Source organism: Tupaia chinensis, unplaced genomic scaffold (genome assembly GCF_000334495.1).
Source record: "Tupaia chinensis unplaced genomic scaffold, TupChi_1.0 Scaffold143913_1, whole genome shotgun sequence".
Taxonomy (NCBI): Eukaryota; Metazoa; Chordata; class Mammalia; order Scandentia; family Tupaiidae; genus Tupaia; species Tupaia belangeri.
In genome coordinates, this window is record NW_006203764.1 from 1,817,517 (window position 1) to 1,825,743 (window position 8,227).

At 53.3% G+C, this 8,227-nt stretch overlaps 1 protein-coding gene across 1 annotated transcript in view; it reads left to right on the top strand.

Moving 5' to 3' along the window:
• Positions 1-7,898: 7,898 nt before the first annotated feature.
• Positions 7,899-8,227, top strand: part of SERPINA1 (serpin family A member 1) — a 12,041-nt gene continuing 11,712 nt past the window's right edge. The window contains exon 1 of the mRNA XM_006165380.3: positions 7,899-8,009. The gene's annotated coding sequence lies outside the window, so the exon portion shown is untranslated. The remainder of the gene's footprint in view (positions 8,010-8,227) is intronic.

Below are 8,227 nucleotides of genomic sequence, written 5' to 3' on the forward strand. Positions count from 1 at the left end.
GACTGTGATGTAGTCTTCCCCTGCGGAGGGTGATTTCACCTTCCCTTTCTCTCACTCTCTCTCTGTCTCTGTCTCCAGCAAGCACATGTGCTCTGTAACCAAAAAGAAAAAGAAGCTGCATTCCCCATTCAACTTTTTAGCATGTTAAAGGTTTTCATTCTTTCATTCTCACAACCTATCTTGTCCATCATACTTCCAGTGATGACACCATGTCCTGGGCCCACCTTTATTTTTAACTAAAGAAACACTCCATTTCCGCTCTCCTTAGCTCATACAGAATATCCTTGGATCACTAATGTGTGCTCGGTAAAAAGTCACAGGGACCGGGAAACTCGAGTGACTTGCTATCTGGACGTGTTGCTGAGTTCCGGGTCGTATGCCCTTGTTCTGCCCCCACCACTTACATGACCTAGGGCTCATCACTTCGAATACAGATGTCATAACTGCCAATGCAACAACAAAAATATCAATGTCATAGGCTTGATGAGAGGCTGAGTAGTTTGTCTGGATAAAATGCTTGGAATGGCACCTAGCATATCCTCGTGTTCATTCACCGTTAGCTGCCATGACAGTGTCATAGCAGGGTGTGTACAATGGGTTATGGAAGTTGAGGTGAGCAGGGAGAGAGAGAGGAGGGGAGGAGGGGAAGAGACTTAGACTGTTAGCATTGTGTTACACTATCTCAGTTTCCTCATCCGTTCAAAAAAGATAATAACTGTCCTACCACACAGGACTGCGTAAGATATCAGTAAGACATGTGAAGTGTTCAGCACAGACCCTGGCAGCAGTAAGTGGCCGAGCGGTGTCAGCCATGATGCAGGTGGTGACGTGCCACACGCTGCAGTCAGTGTGGGGACGTGTGCTGTAAAATGAAAGCAGCAAGAGGCTCGTTAAAACCGAGCAAACAGGAATGCTCAAAGTCAACATGAAGAAGTCAACAGGATGGATCGAACCATCACAAGGTCCAAGTTGAGCAAGTGCGAAGAGCCCTATTGCTCTCTGTTATCTGAACCACCCACGCAGGGCTTGGATTTCCGAATAACAAGCCCCAAGGTCTGTCCGGCTCTCTCCATCTCCCATGCAAGTGAGACCTGCACACCCAACCCTGCCTGTGACTCTTCTCCCAGACGGGGCCACCAATGCCATGTCTTCTGGCAGGAAAAAATGAAGGTGGGCCCCGGACATGGCGTCCTTGCTAGAAGCAAGTGTGCGTTTCCAGAGATGTCAGCAGGGATCGCTGAAAGGCCAAAGAGGGACTTCTATTGGCCAAAATGCAACAATTTGACCACGGAAAAGGAAATCATATCTACAGTCATATGTGACTTAAGCACAGGGATAAGTTCTGAGAATGTGTTGCGAGGCGATTTCACCACTGTGCAGGCTCAGAGCACACACACACAAACCTGGCTGGTCTAGTCTGCTACACTCCTGGCTAGATGGTGTCCGTAGCTGACTCCGAAGCTGCAAAGCTGTGCAGTGAGTCACTGTACTGAAGATAGCAGGCCATTTAAGCACAGTGGCAAATACTCACGTATCTAAGCATATCTAAACGCTGGAAAGGTTAATGCGGTGCACCTGAGGTAGGCCCTTACCGCCAGTGGAGCTCATAGGACTGGAAGTTGCTCTGGGTGAGTCAATGAGTAGGCCACATGCAGGCTTGGGACATGACCGTACAACAATGCAGACTTGATAAACACTGCACACTCAGGCCACACTAAATGTATTCAAAAGCATTTTACTGGGCCAATAGATGGCATGTTGGTTAAGATCCTGGATCCCACATGGTCAGCTCTATGGTTCAAGTCCCAGACCCAGCACCTTAAAAATCATCCCAGGCGTGTGTATGCAGGCATGCCCAGAATCCAGAGAGGAGAAGGGGTTATGGCAAGGCCACCCCACCCCAACCCACCCCTGGGAGATGATCTCTCACTTTCTCTTTCTCTCTGTTTCTGCTTCTCTCCAGCAAGGGCGTGTGCCCTATGGCCAAATCTGGAAAAAAAAAAAAAGCATTCTTCAATAATAAATTACAGCTTACTGTAACTTTATGTTTTATAATTTTTTAGTTTTTTGAATCTTTTTAAATGACACTTAGCTTAAAATGCAAATACATTATATAGCTATACAAAACATTTTTGCATATATTTCCTTATTCTATAAGCTTTTTTCCTATTAAATTTTTATTAAAAACCAAGACCCAAACATACATGCCAGCCTATACCCTGATTGCAGGGTCAGGTTCATTGATATCACTGTCTTCCACATCCAAGCCTGGCCCACCAGGAGAACCTCGGTGAACAAAGCGACGTGAAGTTACACCACACACAAGAAAAAATGAGGCAATTGAGAGGTTAAACACAGGCTATATGAGGTTGCTGCCAGCATGACAGGGACTGCTGCCTTACAGCAACTTCTTTGGGATATTTTTTTTTTTTGAGAGAGATTTTTGCTATAGGGCACATGTGCTTGCCAAAGAGACAGAAAGAGACAGAGAAACAGAAAGTGAGAAATCACCCACCAGGGGAGATGGCCATACCACAATCTCTTCTTCTCCAGTCTCCTCTTGAGATTTTGGGCATGCACACACATGCACCTGGTGTGATTTTCAAGCCACCAGGTCCGAGACTCAAACATGGTCTGCCATCTGAGATCCACTATGTCACTTGCTGGTCCTTATTTATTTATTTATTTATTTATGGCCTGCCATCTGAGATCCACTATGTCACCTGCTGGTCCTTATTTATTTATTTGTAGATTTTTTTTTGCCATAGGGTGCATGCACTTGTTAGAGACAGACAGAGGAAAAGTGAGAAATCATGCCACCACCACCACCACCACCACCCCCCACCAAGGGTGGAGGATGGCCACATTGCAATCCCTTCTCCATTCTCTTCTTGGGAATTTGGACATGCACACACATATGCCAGCATTATTTTCAACCCACTGGGTCTAGGATTTGAACAGTGGTCATCCATGTGGGAGTCAATGTCTTAACCACTATGCCACCTGCCAGTCCAGTGCTCTGCTTGTATACAACCAGCTTGCTTATCCCAACACCACCACTGACACACCACATGGCTCACTGTGACACCCCACGGGTTTGAAGCCACAGACATTTTTCAGCTCTATCATGATCTCATGGGACCATTGTCACGTGTCTAGCACTGACCAAGATGTCCTTATGTGGCACGTGGCTATACAGTAGGGACAGGTGGAGTCTCAAAAGCCTCAGGTCTATAGTGGCCATCACAGTTCGTAACTTCGAAAGTGTCAAGTTAACTTGTAGAAAAGGCGAGTGGTAATAAAACACTAGTTTAATTTCAACAAAGAGAAGACGAAGCTCAAGACGCATCGTTCACTTCTTTGACTAACAAGTTGCTCCTTGCCAAGTGTAAATTTGCCTCATTTCTCTCTGAGAGAGGATGAGGAGTGAAAACAGGAAGCTGCAAGTAAGCCAGATAGTTCCAGAAGATGCTGAAATCCTCCCGAAACAGGAAGTGGCCTACAGCTTATGCAAAGGAGGGAAGAGTCCACCAGGGTATTGCAAGATGCCCAGAGGAAGCACTCACGGCACACTTTCAGTCCGTCCCCCAGAAGATGACCCCTGGAACAGCCGACTCACTGCACCAAGGACAGGCGCTGCGAGAGGACGGACACAGGCCCTGTTAGCGCCCCACGAGGATCATCTCATTCAAGCTTCACGATGTGAGGGAGGGATTCTTGTTCCCATTTTACACAACAGAACTGAGGCTCTGAGACACTCCCTCCCCATCCCATCCTCTGCACATCACAAGGACTCAGAGAACTGCCACATGCGTCTGGCCCTGCGCCTTCAGGAAGCCAAACAAGCACAGCCATCAGACAATGAAAGCTTGACTCTGAGGAGGTGTCGCTGGTCGAAGGGTGCTGCTCCCCAGGCCTGGGCCGAAGGTGGCAGGCTGCTCTGCTCAGACCCGGTCAGTCCAAAAGGCTTTCCAGGCCCTGGCCACGCCCGCGGGTCACATGGTGGCTGACACGGCTCGGAGCCCGTCTTGTGCTCACGTGTTACCATCTCATTTGTGCTTCGCAATCGCGAATCTCCCCCTCCCCCACAGACGGGGAAACTGAGGCAGAGAGGTCACGTGACCTGTCTGAAATCTCACAGAGAGTGGTGGATGAAGGCTTGGCTGTTTCGCTCTGACGCATGCCTTATCCACTGACCTACACTGCTCTCCTTAAAAGCGAGTCAGTGGCCGGGAGAGTGGGGGCACCTGAGAGAGCTGTGGTGTGGTACGCAGGTGTAGGACAGGGGGTGGGCAGTATAGGCTGCTTCCCGCACCATCCCGGGACTCTGACAATGAGCTGAGTAAGAAGTCCACCTTCTCCTGACCAGTCCTCGAGCTACTTGGCCCAGGGTCCCTCGCACGCCCCACGCGCCCCCTCACTCCCTTCCTTGCTGCAGACCCCCGCCTCAGCTCACGCTTCCTTCCAACTTCCACGATGAGGCTCCCAGCTGGAGGCAGGCCCTGTGGAGGGGCAGGGTCTCTGCAGGAGCTCCTTATTTCCAACCAGCCCACAGGATCTTCCGACAATGCATTCGCATCCAGGGAATCCGCCCAAGTGCTACAAGGGACATTTCAGGAGCAACCAAGCCAACAAGACTTTGCCCACCATGGCCAGGGGCTCCAGGGGCACAGCCCTGGAGGGAATGGCCACCAGGGCCACCGCAGCCCTGCCTTTGCTCACTCTCCACGTCACACCAGCCCTTCTTCCTGAGGACAGCAAGGGCGGGTCCCAAGCCCTGAGCACCCCTCCTTCCCCACAGCTTCTGCACCCAGCCAGGGCCTGCCAGCCACCCCTCCCCATTCACACAGACCCTTCCCGCCTCACACCCGCCCCCACCCTGGCTGGGCATTTCAGAGCTGGCTCAGTCCTCTTCCTTCTGCAGCTGGCCCTGGAAACCTGCCACGATCCTGGCACCAGGCTTTGTGCCAGCTAGGTGACACCTGTCATTTCTAGCAATCCTACGAGCAGATATGACTGATCCTCATACAGAGGTTCAGAGGAAAGGCATGACTTGTCTGGGTCACACAGCCCCGGAATGGCAGAGAGAGTAGGTGACACACAGGACAGCCCTGCTGCAAAGTGCCTGCTGACACCCACCTGGCAGCAGTCAAGGCCCCTTCCTGCCCCAGATCCCCGCCCCTTCTGGACCTATTGCCTCCACTCCCACTAGTTACTTGAGCAATTTCTCTCAAGAGAGCAGGAAGAAACTGGGCCTTGCCCTCAGGGGCACGAGGCCCTCAGCACCTGGAGTCCTCAGCTTCGGAAAAGGAGGGAATGGGACACCACAGAAGGCGTGGTCACCTGACAGCACCGGGAATTTGAGGTAGACACCCACCAGCCCCTAGGCCACTCTCCTCCTGAGGGTGCAGAACTTGGGGAGTGCCATGGTCCACAGGGAGGGGCACCTGCCTCTGCCCACCCGGTGTGACAGAGGGGAGGAGCAGAGGGCTTCAGGATAGTGCAGGTAGAGACAGGGAAACGAGGCCCAGAGAGCGGAGGAAAGCCCAGGGAGTGTAGAGGACAGGCCTCACCTGCCCACAGCCCAGCTCCCCCAACTGCGAGCCTGTGGAGTCCTGGGGGAGTGTCCCATCAGCCAGCTCAGAGGACAGAGGCCCTGAAGCCAGATGATGGTGCTGCAGATGCTGAGAGCGGGCGGGGCGGGGAGCCTGAGCACAGCGTCCATTCCTGTAAGGAGGGGTGAACCTGCTCCCTTCACAGTACTAAGGAGGGCACCGAGGGAGCGATGCCTGGAAGGATGCTCCTGAAATGCACACCACCCCAGGGAGACCTCTGACTGGGGTGAGGGGCAGCGTCATAAAGGGGCTCTGACCTTACCTTATACATCACATTTAATCTGCACAGCACCCAGCAAGGTATGGACTCGCAAGGCCTGCAATGTACACGTGGGGAAACTGAGGCACGGAGAGGTTAAACAGCCAGTGGGGTCCCTGGTCTGAGCCCGCATGGGTCGCTCACCTGGTGGAACCCCAAGGCGGGGGCAAATGGGACTGGCAGATGTGAGAAAGGGCAACTCATTCATTCATTCGCAAGTGCCCACCGAGCACACATTAGCTGCCAGGCAGGGTTGGGGGGCTTCCCAGAGGTGGCGTGATCTGACCACGGTGTTTTATTTTTTCTTTTTCTTGTTTTTAATTTGCCATAGGGTTCGTGTGCTCCCCCTGGAGAGAGACAAAGAGAGACAGAGGGAAAGTGAGAAAGCATCCCCCATGGGGAATGGTCACAATGCAATCCCTTCTCCTTTAGTTCTCTCCCTTTTTGGCATTTTGGGCATGCACGCGCACCCAGCATGTGTTTTCAAGCTACCTGCCAGGTCTGGGCCTCAAGCCACACAGTTGGCCATGGGGGATTCACCTCACATACTCACCAGGCCATGCACATGCTACCCTGGTTGTAGTTTTTAAAGGGATCTCAGTAAATAGGACCCTACTGGCCTCAACCCTGTACCTGCACGCACATCCCAACCCCAGCCACCCACAATGCCCCCAAAGGCCTGCAACAGCCTAAGGCAGGGGTCACGTTCCCGAGGGAAATTCAGGTTATCTGGGGGTCGCAAGTGTCTTCGGGAGCCAGGGACGGAAGCAGGCCTGAGGCTAGACAGAAACCGAGTCTCCTCTGCACAGAGCAGCCTGGGGAGCAGGCTACACAGCGGGCTATAAGAAAGCATCCCCCATGGGGAATGGTCACAATGCAATCCCTTCTCCTTTAGTTCTCTCCCTTTTTGGCATTTTGGGCATGCACGCGCACCCAGCATGTGTTTTCAAGCTACCTGCCAGGTCTGGGCCTCAAGCCACACAGTTGGCCATGGGGGATTCACCTCACATACTCACCAGGCCATGCACATGCTACCCTGGTTGTAGTTTTTAAAGGGATCTCAGTAAATAGGACCCTACTGGCCTCAACCCTGTACCTGCACGCACACCCCAACCCCAGCCACCCACAATGCCCCCAAAGGCCTGCAACAGCCTAAGGCAGGGGTCACGTTCCCGAGGGAAATTCAGGTTATCTGGGGGTCGCAAGTGTCTTCGGGAGCCAGGGACGGAAGCAGGCCTGAGGCTAGACAGAAACCGAGTCTCCTCTGCACAGAGCAGCCTGGGGAGCAGGCTACACAGCGGGCTATACAGGCCCAAATAAAAGGCCTACTGTGTGCCAGGCCTTTGATCCAAGGTGCTTGTACATCCCTGACAGCCATGCTTGGGAATGGGGCTTTTGACCCCTGCCATGCAGGTGAAAACGCCCCCGATACAGAGAGGTGAAGCGGCTTCCCTGAGGCAGCACAGCTCTTCTTCACAGATTTATTCTCCAGGGCCTAGCCCGTCCCCTGGGCTACCCAGGCCAGCCTAGGGTGGCCATGTCTGCCTCAGTCATGCCTCATTTTCCATCTGGGAACTTGAGGGCTTTTGTATTTAAGGCTGGCCAGGCAACTCTGAATGAGCAGTGTCCTGGTTCTGGGCCTCCATTTGCCCATCTGTCACATGGGCTCATACCCCACTTCGGAACCCCCAGGTGCCAGTGGGTTTTGGCACGAGGCATTTCAAGGGGGCTCAGTAAAGGGTGCACCCCACTGTTAATGAGGCAGCCATGGCGGAGTGCCCAGCAGGAGCACGGGGCCAGCCCATTGATACTGACGCCTGACTCATGCCACCCACCCCTCCTCGGACTCAGGAAGCCAGGGTTTACAGACAGGCACAATGACTGCCTTTAGGATTGGAGCAGAGGGCCGTGCCCCACCGGCCGGAGCAGACGAGCAGCAGGCAGCGTGGGTGGGCGGGCTGGTGGCTTAGTCTCTGCCGGTGGACTTAGCCCTTGTTTGCTCCTCCGATAACTGGGGTGACCTTGGTTAATATTCACCAACAGCCTCCTCTGCATCCACTGCTTAAATACGGACGAGGACAGGGCTCTGTCTCCTCAGCCTCGGTCTCCACTGCCAGCCCAGGAAACAGCGAATTGTGAGTATGCTCTTCTCGGAGGAGGCTCTGCAGGCACCTCCAGGGCCATGCACTGTAGGCCTGGACCATGGGGGCTGTGGTAGACAGGGCATGGCGCCCAGAATGCTGGGATGGAGGGAGCATGCTGGGGTCGGTCCTCCTGTCGGTATAGACACAGCAGTCCCGAAAGTCCTCTCGGGCTCCCCAGGCCTTCTCAGGATGCCCCAGGAGTTTCTGCT